The sequence below is a fragment of the Schistocerca americana genome, chromosome 4 (assembly GCF_021461395.2).
Source record: "Schistocerca americana isolate TAMUIC-IGC-003095 chromosome 4, iqSchAmer2.1, whole genome shotgun sequence".
Classification (NCBI taxonomy): Eukaryota; Metazoa; Arthropoda; class Insecta; order Orthoptera; family Acrididae; genus Schistocerca; species Schistocerca americana.
The window spans coordinates 761,663,207-761,683,283 of record NC_060122.1 but is presented as its reverse complement, the minus strand read 5'-3'; positions in this window follow the sequence as shown (position 1 = coordinate 761,683,283).

The window sequence follows — 20,077 nt, the reverse complement described above, 5'->3', positions numbered from 1 at the left end:
TGCACGTCATCACATTCCATCAGTTCTCATCACGCCGTTAGCCCAATATGATCCTACTTGCACTGTTTAAGAGCGGATACTTCGCTGAACATCCTGCACGGTTTGTAACTCCCAAGGAGTTCGCCTTCGATCTTGATGATGCGAATCTTTGTGATCGCTGTGGTGCACCATTTTTCATTCGGTGTTCATGGTGCATGTTAATCGCTTATTTTGAATATTTCTTTAATCTCGACGATGTCCATTTTGTGAAGTGTAATATATACATTCCATAGAAGATTGATCTCTTCACCTTCTGGATACTCATTTTCTATCGCCCTCCTGACGCACTTGGTGAGTCATTACCAGTTGATATTTTTTCTGTAGTAACTGTTAACCCAACTCTTTCAATGAGCAGTACAAAAGACTGAACTTGCGACCTCGCACTCAATTGCTTCTTTGTAAGCCTTTTTTCCGCAGTACCTTTTCCTCCGCAAATCTTCTTCTTCACCCTTGCCTTTTCCAGGTCGATTATGAGTTCGGCATTGTTATATGGGTAGTAGCAATATTAGTGAAACTAGGAAGCTGGATGCCATTCCTGACAGCACCCTTTCCCCTAGGACGTAATTTGTGTACACCATGTCTAGCACATGTTCAAGTTGGAGATCAAATGGTTCAAATGGCTCTCAGCACCATGGGGCTTAACGTCTGAGGTCATCAGTCCCCTAAGCTTAGAAGTACTTAAACCTGACTAACCTAAGGACGTCACACACATCCATGCCCATGCCATCCCTATATGTACATATACAGGGTTATTACAAATGATTGAAGTGATTTCACAGCTCTACAATAACTTTATTATTTGAGATATTTTCAAAATGCTTTGCACACACATACAAAAACTCAAAAAGTTTTTTTAGGCATTCACAAATGTTCGATATGTGCCCCTTTAGTGATTCGGCAGACATCAAGCCGATAATCAAGATCCTCCCACACTCGGCGCAGAATGTCCCCTTCAATGAGTTCGAAAGCATCGTTGATGCGAGTTCACAGTTCTGGCACGTTTCTTGGTAGAGGAGGTTTAAACACTGAATCTTTCACATAACCCCACAGAATGAAATAGCATGGGGTTAAGTTGGGAGAGCGTGGAGGCCATGACATGAATTGCTAATCATGATCTCCACCACGACCGATCCATCGGTTTTCCAATCTCCTGTTTAAGAAATGCCGAACATCATGATGGAAGTGCGGTGGAGCACCATCCTGTTGAAAGATTACGTCGGCGCTGTCGGTCTCCAGTTGTGGCATGAGCCAATTTTCCCCGGGCTACGCCTGAAACTTGCCTGCACGCGTTCAACCGTTTCTTCGCTCACTGCAGGCCGACCCGTTGATTTCCCCTTACAGAGGCATCCAGAAGCTTTAAACTGCCCATACCATCGCCGAATGGAGTTAGCAGTTGGTGGACCTTTGTTGAACTTCGTCCTGAAGTGTCGTTGTACTGTTATGACTGACTGATGTGAGTGCAATTCAAGCACGACATACGCTTTCTCGGCTCCTGTCGCCATTTTGTCTCACTGCTCTCTCGAGCGCTCTGACGGCAGAAACCTGAAGTGCGGCTTCAGCCGAACAGAACTTTATGAGTTTTTCCACGTATTTGTAGTGTGTTGTGACCATATGTCAATGAATGGAGCTACAGTGAATTTATGAAATCGCTTCAATCATTTGTAATAGCCCTGTATATCTGGAAACAGTCAAAAAGCACATCCCAGTCTGGTCAGCAGGCCATCCTCGCCACTGATACCGAGAGCGGATTCGATCCGGGAAGCGGCGCGTTAACGCACTCGGCTCCCTGGGTGGGTCTGTTTCCACCACGAGTGCATGATACAAAAACGTCTTCGTACACTACTGTGGATATTCACCTTGGTTCCAATGGGACCTTTGGTAATAATCAGACACCATGGCAGCTGTAGAATACATGAATATCAGTGCGAACAATCTGCATCTCTTCGTGGTTGTTTCATTCCCCGACGGCGACAACATCTCCCAGCGGGATAGCTGACCATATCATAAGGCAGAATCACACTACAGTGAACTCACGCTGATGTCCTTTTTTTTCTGAATCCGCCTGATCTGAACCTGATGGAACTCATCTGGGACGGTATACAGGTCTAGCTTCGCGCCCATCAGTCACCCGTCAGTAATTTATGGAAATTTCGTGACCTTCGTGCAGAAATACGGTGCCACATACCTACAGAAATCTACCAAGAACTTGTCGGAGCTATGCCACGCAAAATTGCTACTCTTTAGCGTCCTAAAGGTGCATGTACACAAGTGCTCATAATGTTTCGGGTCATCAGTGTGTAAGAATTGTTACATTTCGTTGAGAGACTAACAGTAATGTTGCCAGGTTGTCTCCCCTCATCATTTTCCTATTTTTTTATGTACCAGTGCTTTTCACATGAAACCACTGATGCTGTTTTAAGACAGTGTCACCTAATGGTACAAATATATCTGAAGTTAGTGTAACGTAAATTTCAGTTGGTACTACTGATTTTATGAGTGGTTTCGAAATGAAATCAGTGGGGCAGTATGCAGATTTCATACAAAATTTATTAAATTTTAGAGGTCTACTTTTGCTTGTAATTTAGAACCATAACGTGTTTTAGGAATTATGAGGTGGTTGAAGTTTCGACATGAGAGATAGTGTCTAGGAAAGAAAGGAACGCCGGCCGGAGTGGCCGAGCGGTTAAAGGCGCTACAGTCTGGAACCGCACGACCACTACGGTCGCAGGTTCGAATCCTGCCTCGGGCATGGATGTGTGTGATGTCCTTAGGTTAGTAAGATTTAAGTAGTTCTAAGTTGTAGGGGACTTATGACCACAGCAGTTGAGTACCATAGTGCTCAGAGCCATTTGAACCATTGAAAGAAAGGAACTTGCTTTAAATATAACGCATGAAATGGTGGATGGTTGAAAACTGTATAACTTAGACGTTCCAAAGTGAAACCACCTCGTTAAAAGCATTAATTGTTTAGTTTCTGCCCATTTATCTCGTATTCTGTGCTTACTACGATAATAAAAGCTAATTTTGTCAAAAATTTTGATATTATATTTCTTTCATATTATTGGGACTTAAAGGTTTAAGGAACAGAAAGAAAAATCTGGGATCAGCAGAATACCAAATAATGTCATGCTACTCTGTACCTTAACGCTTTGAGTCCCAATAAAATATTATTTTAAAATTTTTCACAAAATTGACTTTTATCGTCATAATAAGCAACGAATAGAATAACCAATTGACAAAAACGAAACGGTTGTCCCGAGGAGGTATTATCACTTTTGAATATAACTGTAAAATTTTTCACAAACCATAATTATCATAGTAAGCAACGAATACAAGGAGAAACTGGCAAAAATAAACAGTCAATTGTTTCAAGGTGGTGGTTTCATTTTAGAACCACTGGGACATACAGTTTTCAACCACTCATAATTCAGTGAGATACGTCTGAAAGCAATTTCGCATTTTTATACACAATTCTACATGGCGAAACTTGAAGTTAAAATCTTCCTCAGGATCTTCCAGTGTCCACTACTGGTTCTAGCGGTAGTGGACACGGAAGACCCTGAGGAAGATCAGAGCGGAGGGGTCGAAACGTCGATCATTTTAGAGGAAATATGACGCGGCCTAATAATCCAGAAGACTTTAATTTCAGTGACAATGGCCACGAGAGGCTGCAGACTTACATATGGCGAATCTTCCATGAAGTCATAGTGCCTAAAACAAATTATAGGGGAAAAGGAGTAAATATGGTCACCTTCTTTAGTAGAAATTCTAGATTTTATACCTTCCCTAACAACTACGAATATGTTTAAGAAATGATGAGAGGCGAAACAATGTCTAGTATCCCTTATTTCTATTCGAAAATAAAGATTTACAAACAGCTTGTAAAATGGAACGTAAGAAAGGAGGATACAAATACGGACATCCACAAAAAGATGCAAGAAATCTTTCGAAATATTGTAATGAAATGGGTTAAAACAATACAAAGTGGGAGACTAGCCTATAAAAAGCAACTTTCGTACATTTATGCATGAAATCTGGAATTATTTACAGTAATCGCAAAGATAACAAGCTCCATCAGTGCCAGCACAATCTAAGTGTGCCCACTTTTGGCACATAACACATTTCATCTACACCTCTCCAATCCTGTCTTGAGAGAACTTTCCATCACAAAAGATGCAGCTTGCATCGCTTGAGTCTGGTGTATCCCCATCGTTCACACCAAGGTCATTATCACTGTCAACAAGGTGAGGGCTGCAGGAGCCAGGAGATTCCGATAGTGAATCAGATAGTTTTGTGGAAAAACTTTTCTTTTTTTGAAGGCGTTTGGATTTTGTACCTCTAACCCCAGAGAAACTCAACGTCCTCTTCTTGGCAACACTTTGTATGGCGTTCCAGTGATGTGGCAGGGGGCTGCTGCTATTCGTCCCTGCGTTTTGGTTCCCTTCTTAATGTTGGGAACAGAACATATGTCGAATGGTGAAACTGCATTTGTTGAACTCCCTGGATAACTTCCCGGTGTTTCAATTTCTTCATCAATTGGCATAGCTAGAGCTTGATGTGACACTACATCAGGATAACTCGAAGAAGAAGCAGATGATGTCGATGGTCTAGAGACAGTAAGTAGGGGAGCATGTGATTCAGAAACATTAGGTCTATGTGGAGCAAGTTTTCCTTGCAACCAACTCAGGAGCTAGGAAATCAGCGTCGGTGAAGATGTAACAGTTCATAGGGTGTAGCCCAGCTACTCTGAATCCATTTATTGCTATCTCAGCTGACTGGGTACGAAGGTAGACTTGGCCAAAAACCTCTGTAAGTCGTAAGGTGTGAGGGAATGCTCATTGTGATGCAACCATACTCTCACTGCCTCGCTGTGATACGTTTTCAGAGGCCCCATGAACGTCTTATCTAGAGGCTGCAGTTTGTGGGTGCGATGTGGAGGACATGAGATGATCGTCACGTGGTGTACTTCCACCAAGTCAGTCACATCTGTATTTCGAACGTGGCTATAATGACCATCCAGGATGAGGAGAACAGGCCTTTGTTCAGTCGGATATAATTTCTCAATGAAGTGAACAAACCATTCGGTGAACAAATTGTTTTGAACTCATCGTTGCAGCAGGCGGGCAGCTTCTCATTTGAACTTGGGACATGTTGGTTCTAGAGAATACTATCACTGGTGGGACATAATGTCCCTAAGCGCTCATGCATGCGATGACTGTGATTGTAGCCGCTCTTTCTGCAGACGTTAGTGCTGCAATTTGTTCCTTCCTTTTCATCCCCCATCACTTTTGGAATTTTGCTTTGGACAATGGACAGGCCTGTCTAGTCCACATTATACACTCGGTCTGCTGGATATGAGTGTTTGTTGAAAGCGTCTGCCAATAAATCAAAGGAAACCATCACATTTTCTTTGCCGGCCGTTGTGCCGAGCGGTTCTAGGCGCTACAGTCTGGAGCCGCGGCACCGCTACGGTCGCAGGTTCGAATCCTGCCTCGGGCATGGATGTGTGTGATGTCCTTAGGTTAGTTAGGTTTAAGTAGTTCAAAGTTCTAGGGGACTGATGACCTCTGCCGTTAAGTCCCATAGTGCCCAGAGCCATTTTTGAACATTTTCCTTATTGAAGTCTAAGGCTCTGGCATATGAAGTTCCACAAGTTTTGCGTATTGGCAGCTGATCCTTGTGTCTCTCAAGAAAAAGGTCAGCCCATGCTCGACCTGCTTCTCCTCTTTTGAAAGGGTTGTCAAACTGTTTCTCTGGGCAAGTAAAAATGCCATTCTTCTCAGATCCGCCAAAGTGCACCCAAAGAATTTTTGTTCCATATGAAGGAATAAGAAACTAGCTGTTTTTAGAGATCTGCATTTAAAATAGATTTCCTTCCAAGACTTGTCTCTTGAACCGCTTGCTCAGGGATTTTATCAAGTTTAAGAAATCTCTGCATAGTGGTACGAGGCATTCTGACTGTTCATGCAGCACCTTTCACGGAAGCCTCCATTGCTTTCACAGCTTCTATGGCACGTACCATCTAAGATTTATCCCACTGATGCATCTGGTTCTTACATCCATAGCGCTTCTTCGTTCTCGGCACTCTGCAAGAACGAACAAAAGCACTAGGGTCTATTATCGAAATTTAAAAATTCTATTTGTTTGTTTGTTGTTGTGTGAGTTGTGTGCATGAACTTAAACAAAATTCGACTAACCATATCCCCACAAAATTATTTAAATGTTTTACATTGTTTAAGAGGCGAGATGGGGTAATTATGGACCCTCCTTAAATACGGTCCAATTTTTACACCAACCCAATGGGCCCGTATTTACGCCAGCCATTCTTAAGCAACATCGTCACTCTCACGTCTAATCTAAAAGTGTGTGTAACGTAAAACGTGCTTCTTAAACTAGCTTAGGATTCCTTCATTACGGATATCACCGAGAAATTGTTTTAAGCTAGTCAGAAGGATATAAAAAGAAAACGAATTCACATACCTGCCAAACATTTGCAAATCCTGAACAAACACCAATTCACACAATAACCAACGCTGTAACTGCACTGCTTGGAACGATGCTTCCAACTGTTCAGTGCTACCGTCTATCAACAACAGGCACTGTTTTCAGTCCTGGTCCCGAGAGTGCAGCACTTGCCACACCCTCTTCGTGAGGGGTGCCCATAATTACACATGTGCCCATTTTTACACCTTTTCTTCTATTCCTAAATATCACCCAAAAATTGGCCAAAAATTAAATAAATTTATGTGAAAACTACATACTGGCCAAGTGGTTTCAAATCGAAACCACTCATAGAAGCAGTAGTACAAACTCAAATTTACGTTGCAAAGGATCCTACGATTTATCTAAAAAAGAAGGTAATTTAAGGCAAGGTGAACCTAGGTTTTTAGCATTTGTAGACCTAGAGAAATCTTTCGACAATGTCGTCTGAAATACACCCTTTGACATTCTGAAGAGAACAGGGGTAAAAAACGGGAAGAGGATGACTGTTTATAACTAGTACAGAAACCAAACGGTAGTTATAAGAATCGATGGGCATGAAAGGCAAGCAATGGTTCAGAAGAGAGTGAAACAGGATTGTAGCCTATCCCCGATCTTATTAAATATGTACACTGAGAAAGCAATGAAGGAAACGAAAGAAAAATTTGTTCAGGTAGCAGAAATAAAAACTTTGAGCTTTACCGATGACATAGTAATTCTGTGAGAGAAAGCAAAGGACTTGGAAGAGCAGTTTAATCTAATGGGCAATGTCTTGAAAAGAGGATACAAGATGAACAACAAGAAAAGCAAAACATGGATAATGGATCCAGAATGAAATTTTCACTCTGCAGCGGAGTGTGCGCTGATATGAAACTTCCTGGCAGATTAAAACTGTGTGCCCGACGGAGACTCGAACTCGGGATCTTTGCCTTTCGCGGGCAAGTGCTCTACCAACTGAGCTACCGAAGCACGACTCACGCCCGGTACTCACAGCTTTACTTCTGCCAGTATCTCGTCTCCTACCTTCCAAACTTTACAGAAGCTCTTCTGCGAAGCTTGCAGAACTAGCACTCCTGAAAGAAAGGATATAGCGGAGACATGGCTTAGCCACAGCCTGGGGGATGTTTCCAGAATGAGATTTTCACTCTGCAGCGGAGTGTGCGCTGATATGAAACTTCCTGGCAGATTAAAACTGTGTGCCCGACCGAGACTCGAACTCGAGACCTTTGCCTTTCGCGGGCAAGTGCTCTACCAACTGAGCTACCGAAGCACGACTCACGCCCGGTACTCACAGCTTTACTTCTGCCAGTATCTCGTCTCCTACCTTCCAAACTTTACAGAAGCTCTTCTGCGAAACCTTGCAGAACTAGCACTCCTGAAAGAAAGGATATAGCGGAGACATGGCTTAGCCACAGCCTGGGGGATGTTTCCAGAATGAGATTTTCACTCTGCAGCGGAGTGTGCGCTGATATGAAACTTCCTGGCAGATTAAAACTGTGTGCCCGACCGAGACTCGAACTCGGGACCTTTGCCTTTCGCGGGCAAGTGCTCTACCAACTGAGAGCTGCAGAGTGAAAATCTCATTCTGGAAACATCCCCCAGGCTGTGGCTAAGCCATGTCTCCGCTATATCCTTTCTTTCAGGAGTGCTAGTTCTGCAAGGTTCGCAGAAGAGCTTCTGTAAAGTTTGGAAGGTAGGAGACGAGATACTGGCAGAAGTAAAGCTGTGAGTACCGGGCGTGAGTCGTGCTTCGGTAGCTCAGTTGGTAGAGCACTTGCACGCGGAAGGCAAAGGTCCCGAGTTCGAGTCTCGGTCGGGCACACAGTTTTAATCTGCCAGGAAGTTTCATGGATAATGGATGTTGTCGAGTTAAATTAGGTGATACTGATGGACTTGGGGTAGGAAAAAGACACTAAAAGTAGTAGATGAATTTTGCAATTTGGGCATCAAAATAACTGATGATAGCCGAAATAGGGAGAGTATAAAATGTAGACCGGCAATAGAAAGAAAAGCGTATCTGAGAAGAAAAAAATTGGTAACATCGAACATAGAATTAAGTGTTAGAAAGAATCTTCTGAAAGCACTTGTATGGAACGTAATCATGTATGGAAGAGAAACGTGGTTGATAAGCGGTTTGGACAAGAAGAAAATAGAAGCTTCTGAAATGTGGTGCTACAGAAAAATGTTGCAGATTAGATGGATAGTTCCCGTAATTAATGACGAGATACTGCACATAATGGGGGAGAAAAGAAGTTTGTGGCACGACTGTCCAGAAGAAGTGATAGGTTGACAGGACACATTCTGAAACATCAAGGATCATCAATTTATTATTGGAGGAGAGCGTGTGGGTAGGGGGAGACCAAGAGACGAATATAGTAAGCATATTCAGAAGTATGTAGCAGCAGTTATTTGGAGATGAAGAGACTTCCACGAGATAGTGTAGCAGGGATAGTTGCGTCAAACCAATCTTTAGACTGTTTTGATGCAACAAGGGACCATAAAGTAATCACATGTCAGAATCTCTCGTAGCTCAATCTCCACGCCGACTGTTGCTCTGAAAGTTGCTAGTTACTGCTACAATGCAGTACTTTCGTATAAGTACTGCAGTATACCAATAGATATCTCTGTTTTGCAGTAGCATCGATACTTTAATGTGAAAGGCACTGATACTTCAAACCAAAGTTAATAAATCGATAGCTTCAGGCATGGGGTAAGCATCACAAATTGCCTTCTGAGTGTTGTTTCGGCCTCTTAACGGATACAATAGCAGTTTTTCAAATTGTCTTTATGTTATAGGAGTAAACACGTCTATTAAAGGTAAGATTTTACAGTAAGGGCAGTGCTATTGCCAAGTGCAGAGAAATTACCAAAAAGACGTGTATTTTGTGAATATTTTTGTTTCCAGTAAATTGTTAGTTCTCTTCCACAGATTATGGGTGGCTCCCTTACCGTGCACGCGGCCTATCCCAGGAAGAGGTCAGGTTTAAAATGGCGTATTTATTAGCCATTGGGCAGTCTAACGAACGGGCGCTGCGCGCACCAAGTACTTACGAACTGCTGCTGCTCGTTAACTGAAAACGCCGGCGATCGTAAATCCGGCGAGATCTCAGCGGATGCACCTAATTGGCAGCGGTCTCTAGTGCCGACACCGGACGTCATCTGACGGACCCGTGAACCCGTAACTTGCCTCCAACAGCCGCCTATAATTGAGCAGTACTCGACCTCGGACGTATGTTACTCGTCCCTTTCTCTTCACCCCACCAACAGTCCTCTGAACTTCTCGATTGCCGTTGGTTTCACTTTAATGTCGTTCCGATTCTCTTGGTCAATCTAGTCAGCATTCGTCAGCATCGTCCAAATATTAGGGTCGTCATTATCTTACTGCTGTGGTTTCCAGAGAGAGTCCTCTAGAAGAAGGTAGCCCACAGTTGCTTCACGTCCAGTTAAGTCGTCTACTCCGGACACCTTTCATGCTATGTGTTCAAAGACGTATCGATTAGGAGTTGCATGTCTCAGAGAAACTTTAGTAGTCTTCTATCTGCCATAGTAACTTTGTATTTGGTTTGGGGCAGCAATAGTTTGTCTTAAGTAAGTCGTTTAAACACTGAATCCACGCAGATATTGCTTGATGTGGAGAAGCAGCAAAGCCTACACGGCTTGTGAATAGCAGTGTTGTGAAATCAGAATTTTTAGCGGTAATTATGCCTTATTTTTAATACAATTTAGCTGCAAATGAGTGATTTAGCTGGAGCTCGGAAAAGAGGTTTTTTTGCTCAATAATTTCGATTTCTTTCTGGCATTCTTTCTCTTGGCTATAGGAAAGGATTAAAATCCATGTTGATTAAATCGAAATGATTTACACTGAACTGAGACTTCAAAACAGAAAATCACCGGAAAATTTACTATCGCAGTGGATTAAAATACGCAACAAAGCAGACTAAAACTGTGTTGCTGTGTGTTCGAGGCCCGTCCGGATACATATACACAAGCGTAAAATCGTAATTACGAAATATAAACTGTTGAGAGCATCACTAAAAAAGCTGTTGCAGCACATCTGACGTCAGCGAAGGATCGCAATTTCACAATAATGAAGGAAGCTGTTCTAAGCAAAGTAGACTTTAATATATGCAGCATGAACCAGAAGAGGTTCGCTTTACAAAAAAATGGTTCAAATGGCTCTGAGCACTATGGTACTTAACTTTTGAGGGAATCAGTCTCCTATAACTTAAACTACTTAAACCTAACTAACCTAAGGACGTCATACACATCCACGCTCGAGGCAGGATTCGAACCTGCGACCGTAGCTGTCGCGCAGCTCCAGACTGTAGCGCCTAGAACGGCTCGGCCACTCCGGCCGGCTTCGCTTTACAGTTTGAGTAAATAATATGTCAGCTATTGAGGAGAGAAACAGTGAACTTCAGCTCAGTGCAGTAGCTTGCTATGGTGTCAACCTCACTACAATACACAGATGATCTGGAACAAGCAATACTGAATATATGTTTCATGGATACAAAGTAATGTTTACATTAATATGTTTAGTGATTCATATCATTCGATTCTAACTTTTAACAGTGCCGGTCTATTGTTTCCGTATTATCAAGGATATTTAAACCAAAAAATGTTATACATTCATATTTAACTGTTTGTATTACTGTAATGACAGCAGTTCCAAATTAAGAAAATAAAGTCATGATTGTCTGTTACACAGCGTAATTATTGCAAAAATAAAACAGCACATAATAGACCTTATTTTATTTCAAATGTTTTACACTCCTGGAAATTGAAATAAGAACACCGTGAATTCATTGTCCCAGGAAGGGGAAACTTTATTGACGCATTCCTGGGGTCAGATACATCACATGATCACACTGACAGAACCACAGGCACATAGACACAGGCAACAGAGCATGCACAATGTCGGCACTAGTACAGTGTATATCCACCTTTCGCAGCAGTGCAGGCTGCTATTCTCCCATGGAGACGATCGTAGAGATGCTGGATGTAGTCCTGTGGAACGGTTTGCCATGCCATTTCCACCTGGCGCCTCAGTTGGACCAGCGTTCGTGCTGGACGTGCAGACCGCGTGAGACGACGCTTCATCCAGTCCCAAACATGCTCAATGGGGGACAGATCCGGAGATCTTGCTGGCCACGTTGGCTGGCACGGGATACATGCGGACATGCATTGTCCTGTTGGAACAGCAAGTTCCCTTGCCGGTCTAGGAATGGTAGAACGATGGGTTCGATGACGGTTTGGATGTACCGTGCACTATTCAGTGTCCCCTCGACGATCACCAGTGGTGTACGGCTAGTGTAGGAGATCGCTCCCCACACCATGATGCCGGATGTTGGCCCTGTGTGCCTCGGTCGTATGCAGTCCTGATTGTGGCGCTCACCTGCACGGCGCCAAACACGCATACGACCATCATTGGCACCAAGGCAGAAGCCACGCTCATCGCTGAAGACGACACGTCTCCATTCGTCCCTCCATTCACGCCTGTCGCGACACCACTGGAGGCGGGCTGCACGATGTTGGGGCGTGAGCGGAAGACGGCCTAACGGTGTGCGGGACCGTAGCCCAGCTTCATGGAGACGGTTGCGAATGGTCCTCGCCGATACCCCAGGAGCAACAGTGTCCCTAATTTGCTGGGAAGTGGCGGTGCGGTCCCCTACGGCACTGCGTAGGATCCTACGGTCTTGGCGTGCATCCGTGCGTCGCTGCGGTCCGGTCCCAGGTCGACGGGCACGTGCACCTACCGCCGACCACTGGCGACAACATCGATGTACTGTGGAGACCTCACGCCCCACGTGTTGAGCAATTCGGCGGTACGTCCACCCGGCCTCCCGCATGCCCACTATACGCCCTCGCTCGAAGTCCGTTAACTGCACATACGGTTCACGTCCACGCTGTCGCGGCATGCTACCAGTGTTAAAGACTGCGATGGAGCTCCGTATGCCACGGCAAACTGGCTGACACTGACGGCGGCGGTGCAGAAATGCTGCGCAGCTAGCGCCATTCGACGGCCAACACCGCGGTTCCTGGTGTGTCCGCTGTGCCGTGCGTGTGATCATTGCTTGTACAGCCCTCTCGCAGTGTCCGGAGCAAGTATGGTGGGTCTGACACACCGGTGTCAATGTGTTCTTTTTTCCATTTCCAGGAGTGTATTTCTTATTTTTTTACACACATTTAGTTTACTTTGTTCTGGAGAGTTGGCGACATTGATGGATCGAGGGACTCTTTCGCTTGCTGAGTTGAATACGCCCTGCTTTCCTGCTTGCAACCACATGGAGGTGCCGGAGTGTACAGCACAGCCATTTTGTCTTGTTGTAAGGTTCCTACACTATGAGAAGTGTCACTTCTGTTAGTTACATTTGCCACAGGGCGCTTCTTTGTATATCTGAACACATGGGTGATATGTAACTCTTCGGTTGTCAAACGTTGTGTAGGTAGCAGATGACATTACTGTCATTATGACGAGAGTAGTAGTCCGTCGTTGTTGGTCGGTGACTGAGCAGCACGGATGGCGAACATGGGGAACAGACGATGATCTTTGAGATGCTTCCAAGTGCGAATGTACATTTGGAATGAGGACATATGGGCAAAGTTTTTATTTGTTGCAGGAGCTAAGCATAACACCTGCGCCACCTATTTAAGTATGTGTATTCACTCTGCAATCTATTACGATAAAGACGAAATTCTGATCAACAATCTGTACCTTGTAACTCTTCAGGCTTTCCCGGCGATCTAATGACATCTTGGGTTGTCGGGTGTTCTGCCGGATATCAGCGTCGTACTTGCACGATATTTCGGTCACGTAGCTCGAGACCTTCATCAGTTGCGACCTGAGTCTCAGGTCGCACCTGATGAAGGTCTCGAGCTACGTGACCGAAATATCGTGCAAGTACGACGCTGATATCCGGCAGAACACCCGACAACCCAAGATGTAATCTGTACCTTGCTATCCATTTCAAAACAGTCAGTCATGTGTTCAGGGTACTGATGCGACACCGTAGTTGTCCATATACAATACTGGAATGTAACCATTATGAACTGTTGATGCGTCCAATCTGACGTGAAACCGTTAATTGGCGAAAAAAGCAGTTCATACAAGTATGTGACTTTTGGAAGCACCTTATCATTCTTGAATTTTTAATGGTTTTATTAAAAGGGAGGTCAGCGTTGGTCGTAATATTGATGTTTTATTGATAGCAGAATCGATTTTCGATCATATAGTGATCATCTTCAGTGCTGTACACTTTAAACTCAGACACCGGTATCAAGTTATCATTAACCAAAACTGATCGCTTCTCAGTTTTCGTTATTGATAACTTGATACCAGTGTCTGAGTTTAACGTGTACAGCACCGAAGATGATCACTATGTGAGGAGGAGGAGATTAGTGTTTAACGTCCCGTCGACAACGAGGTCGTTAGAGACGGACCGCAAGCTCGGCTTAGGGAAGGATGGGGAAGGAAATCGGCCGTGCCCTTTCAAAGGAACCATCCCGGCATTTGCGTGAAGCGATTTATCACTATGTGATCGAAAATCGATTCTGCTGTCAATAAAACAATATTACGACCAACGCTGACCTTCCTTTTAATATAACATATATGGTCGTGGTGCACACAACACTCCATGGAGTCGCCAATCAATTTTTAATGGTTGTAATTTTTATGATAACTGAGTGGTTATTGAGTGTTGAGTGTTCTTAATGTTATTCATAACGTCTCTGAGCTGTGGTTACTCTCCCCGGAAAGTTGTTTGTTTACTGACATGCGTTACAGCGTGATCAGCCAACTGCGCTCTTGGCAACAGATCACTCCCTTTGACAAGCAGCTAAAGTAAATCTTAAGACCATCAAACTGGTAGTGATATCTTTCAGTAACACACAGCTCAGCGTTTTAGTTCAGATATCAAAGCAGAGCAGAACAGGGTCTCATATTGTGCAGGCAAGGATCATCAACCGTAACTCTAAGATAAACTTGGTAAGGAAGAATTACAAAACTTTATCCATTTGTATATTTTTCATACAACCCAGAAGTTGCATTTTCTAACAGCATTACAGATTCATTCATCGTAGTTTTTGATTGCTTATAAGGAAGTTATTTTGTACTTCACTGATAATTACTCTTTACGTTCTATTATTAATCGTTTAAAGATTGCCAAGCTCAGTTTACAATAATTAAATCTCACGTATATGATGAAATTTACACATTAATGCTGATATTCAAAAGTGTTATAGTTATGGCACTTCTAGGTCATGGCATACTGGCGACATTGTAATCAGAACCTAGAACACTTCCTTCTTCATTCAAAATAGTATATGAAGTTACATTATGTTGACACACACTCAGGAGGTGAGATGGCTGCTGGCTTGCACCGTCTTTGCATAGTTATGCGTTTTCAGCTTCATTCAGATGAGATTTTTGCAGTTGTATTTCAAGGGACCAATGTTAGTTGTTTGTTCGGGTTCACAACTTAGTTGCAACACGTGGGAATCAAAATCAGTTTTCTATTCAGTAATCTAGGTCTGAAAGTTGCTTATCTCATTGATTTTTCACTCATTAGGTAATATTATGAGCCCAAATACGAATATAGGTTTATTTTCCTGCCTTTTGTAAATATATGGTCGTGTAGAGTTACACGATCCGTTGAAGGACACTTGTTATAAGGCATGAAACTTGGTATTCCTTTTGTGTCAATATGTCGACGCTTATACAGCACTCATATAATCTGCGACTCTTAGAAAGTTATTTTTCACCCCTCTGATCTTAATATTAAACGTCTTACTTAAGAAATATGTTCACAAGAGAACTACGTTCGGTTTCATTATATTCAAACGAGGAAAGAGAATAAACTGCTTTCACCAGAGATGAATTTTTTTTTTTTAATGATATTTCTAGCTATCAAGGTAAGTGCATGATGCAGTGGAGCTTCAAGGCACATGTTTTCACAGTAACGACGACTTCGGCATTTAGCTACCACACGAGCTACAGGATGCAGTGCCGAAGTCTGCCTACAAGAAGTGGCTCACTAACACAGATAGACAGTAACTACCTGATTTCTGTTCTTGAAGGTTGTGGTTTCAGTTTATTTTGAGTTAGCTGAAACTGAACCTCCCTTTCATTATTTTGTTGTGCGGTGAGAGAGTTCCTGGTCACAACAGCTTATACATTGATCAGCCAGAACATTACGACTGCCCACCAACTATCAGCATAAACCCGATCAATTACAGCAGTGTCACCTGACGAGGAGTGACTGCCAGTCAGGCACACACACCGGGCATATGGTATCAGTGAGTGCGTTGTTCGTGTGTAGAATGGAGAAGGCGTGCGATCTGTCTGCGTTTGACAGAGGGCAGACTCTGATGGTCCGGACGCTCGGCACGAGTATTTCGGAAACTGCACTACTTGTCGGGTGTTCGAGGACTGCTGCGGTGAGTGTCTTCAGCACGTGGCGAAACCAAGGCGAAAACACCTTGTAGGCAGACCATTGGCAGTGGTACTCGAAACATCCTTCGTCCAGCACTATAAGACACTTGCGGGATTCTAATATCTACTTTTCTTAAAAAAATTGTACATGTAATTGGCAACTGATGTAATTACATTGGACAAAAGCATTACAATAGCTCCTTTTACATTTCTAAGTCAAAGAATCTCTAGTGAACTGTCACTTGTTTAGTTACGAGCGATTTTTCCTTTGGGAAAACGAAGATATTTCCGCAAGTTATTAAAGGCGAAGATTTTGTGGACGAACATAGAATTTTTCCTTCTTCGTAGTCATTTTAAAATTGCTGTCGCTAGCGTTAACACACCCCAAAGGGTCAGCGGTAGAGGTGGAAAAGTATCGATATGTCAACTTTTCCATCAATTATCAATGAGCTGTTGTTTTCGATGAATCAGAGTTTTGGTATTGAAAAAGAGTGACTGTTATCTGAAAAAAAAGTTGTTAGGATTGAAACAGGGAATTCTTACAAGACGGTGGCTTCAAAAAAGAAATTTACACATTCTTCCAACTGGCCAAGTATCTTTTATCGAATTTTGCACTACATTTTAAAGCGACACAAATGGATGACGCTGTCTCAAACATACAGTAGTCATCACGTCTTTTAAACCGCGGGTGGAACATTCTGCTAACCTTTGCAAAAACCGACATAATATCTGATAGGATAGCCGCAATCAGTGATTTTACAATGTAGCTTTTAATCCGTCTTGACTGCAAAATGTTTATTCATATGACCGGTTTCTGTTCCTTTAGAACCATCTTCAGATCTGATATTTCGGTTACAAGAGTAACCCGTCAAAATACAGCAACTTTCACATGCTCCGTCAACTAAAAGTTAAACGGAGGAGAAAACTGGTGATCACTGTTCAGACTATACCTGGACTAGTCCGTGAACATAACCTGGGACCACTGTTCCAATGACCGTGTACTCTGTTCTTGACACCAGGCTTTGCGTGCTCTCCTGTGACCAGGGGTCAGGGAAATGCACCTTTCAGGTCTCCGGGCGAATAAACCATGTCTGTTCAGTCGTCTGTAGACTGTGTGTCTGGTGACAACTGTTCCAGTGGCTGTGGTAAGGTCCCGAGCAAGGCTACCTGCAGTACTCCGTGGCCGTCTGCGGGCACTGATGATGAGATGTCGGAATTCTTGTGGTGTTGTACACTGTGGACGTCCAGTACTGTAGCGCGTGGACACGTTTCCTGTCTGCTGGAATCGTTGCCATAGTCCTAAGGTTACACTTTGTGGCACACGGAGGGCCCGTGCTACGACCTGCTGTGTTTGACCAGCCTCCAGTCGGCCTAGTATTCTAACCCTCATAACGTCATCAATATGTGTTCTTTGAGTCATTTTCAACATACAGTCACCTTTAGCACGTCTGAAAACGTCTGCACACTTACTCGCTGCACCGTGCTCTGACATGCACCAACACACCTCTGCGTATGTGGACTGCTGCCAGCGCCACCGTGCGACGACCGCCGGTCAAAGGCACCGCAAATGCACCGACGTGATTTAAACCCGCAATCCGCCCACCAGAGCGTTGTTTCACCATGTATCAGCATTAGCCTTAATTTATGAGCATGAGTGTAGAATTTTGTATGTAACTGATATTACTGAGATTCTGCTATAGTTATTTATGTCTGTTCTGTCTCCTTTCTAGTGTAGCGGGCGAATTAACATTTTTTTCCCAGTCTTCTAGAATTTATTCTGTTTACCAAGTCTGTTAGATGATTCTGATGATTTCGAAAACGGTGTTTGAAGATTTATGCTATTATTCGATACTCTCTCTCGGTGCTTTATTGCTTTTGAGTCTTTTGATTTGTCTGGCTACTTCTTCTCCATGCGTTGGTAATGAATTTGGATAAAAAATAATGTAGCTATTTCCGATTTATCAACATATCGTTACCTCCTCCGCTGACGATGAGAGTATGTTAAGTGGTATAACCCGATTTTCCAGAATCTTCGCTCAGTGAGAAAGGGGCCAGATTAAGTCAACACGCACAATTAAATTAACTTTTCGATTAGATCATGAACGACCGAAGGTGTATGAAGTTGAAAGTTTTATACGGGATGGAATGCGTCTATCGCAGCAAGACGTTTTCGGAATACACTTTTCAGTCCTTAGTACGACTGTGCACATAAAACTCGCGAATGACGAGCTATGCGCTAACGATCTCAAGTTTCGATACTCTAACGGACATATAGGGACTGTAATGGTTGATCACGCTGGTATTGACCTCCAAACGTTGCCGGTTTTCGAACTCCCATTTGAAGTACCGCCGGGCGCTGTGGTGGCCGCTTTTAAACCTTACGGCAACGTCGTCAGTCGCGTTGCTGAAACGTGGGCGATCGAAACCTGCCGTGTCCTCAGTGGTGTCCGTCAGTTAATAAGTGAACTACGGAAACACGTGCCTTCCTACTTGGTCATCTCTGGCTGCAGGGCTGTCGTCATGTACGATGGCAAGCAGCGCACCTGTTGAGGTTGTGGCCATGAAGGCCAAATCGGTTCTGACTGTTTCAGACGGTGATCGAGACGTCGCTCCTCATGCGGCGCCCACTGCGTTACCCTACCTTAGGCGTTTGCGGCGCCGCTGCCTGCTACGCCCCCTCTGAATCAGTTGGTACCACTGTCGGCTCCTCTCTACGACGCGATGGACGTTTCGCCTTTTCTCCTAGACCCCTGCCGGAGCCAATACAAATGAACGACGACCGCCAGCAGGCACAAGCTGTCTGTCGCGACCCCATGGTTGTTGATCATGGAGCTGTACCTACCTCTGCCTTTCTGCCATCTGGCCCTATGTCGGACGGTAGCCGCTCGCCATCCGACACGGAACAGCATGTTGGGAAGCAACGGTCGCTGAGGAAACGGAAGAGAGAACGCCGTACCACTTCTGATGACAGCGTCCATCGGATGTGTGCAAAAGATGACGACCCTTCTACTGACACTGACGGTGCGCTGTCCTCTGATGCTCTAACACCTGACGAGGCGACGTCCTGCCCTACCTCCATCTCAATTCAGAACTTCCAGACACCGACCTTCACCTGCTTGAGCCTTATACGGTTACCTCCCTTTCTGTGTCTGACGCTACCTGCGGTCGTACCTCTGATAATGTTCCACTTCACCGGCCGGTGACAGTCTGGCTCCTGGGTGGACGAAGTCGATGCTGAGGATGGACATTCTGGAGGTGTACTGAACGGTGGACCCCCCCAGGTGTGGTCGGCTCCCTCCCCGTCACAGCGATGTGCCCTACCGAGGGGGCCTAACAGAGAGTTCCCTGTGCTTCCCCCCTCCAGGCGATGGCAGCTTTCCAGACTTATCGCACAGCCACTGTCAATGAGAACACTATTCGCGTACACCACAAACTGGGTTTACTTCATTACATGCTGTATGCCGCAGACGTCGACGTAGCTCTCCTTCAGGAAGTGCATGTTGCAACTTTCTGTACTCCCAATGGTTTTACAGCGTGTGTCTGCCATGCTTCGAATGGTTGGTTCAAATGGCTCTGAGCACTATGGGACTTAACTTCTGAGGTCATCAGTGTCGTGGACTGACAAGACAGCCAATCCACAGTGACGGGTAACCGAAAGGCACGCGCTTAAACTCACGCTGGCTGGCGTGAGGTCTGAAACAGGATACGTAATGAATGCTATAAAGAAAAGTACGTAGCTGCTGGAATACTTAACTTTACTCCACAACTGGTGAACATTGGTCTTGTTACTGTACATGCTTCATTAGATACATAGCAAAGGATAAATGGCGCCTTGCTAGATCGTAGCAATTGACTTAGCTGAAGGCTATGCTAACTATCGTCTTGGCAAATGAGAGAGTCTTCGTCAGTGTCTGTTGCTAGCAACGTCGGCTGTACAACTGGGGCGAGTCCAGTACGTCTCTCTAGACCTGCCGTGTGGCGGCGCACGGTCTGCAATTACTGACAGTGGCGACACGCGGGTCCGTCGTATACTAGCGGACCGCGGCCGATTTAAAAGGCTACCACCTAGCAAGTGTGGTGTCTGGCGGTGACACCACAATCAGTCCCCTAGAACTTAGAACTACTTAA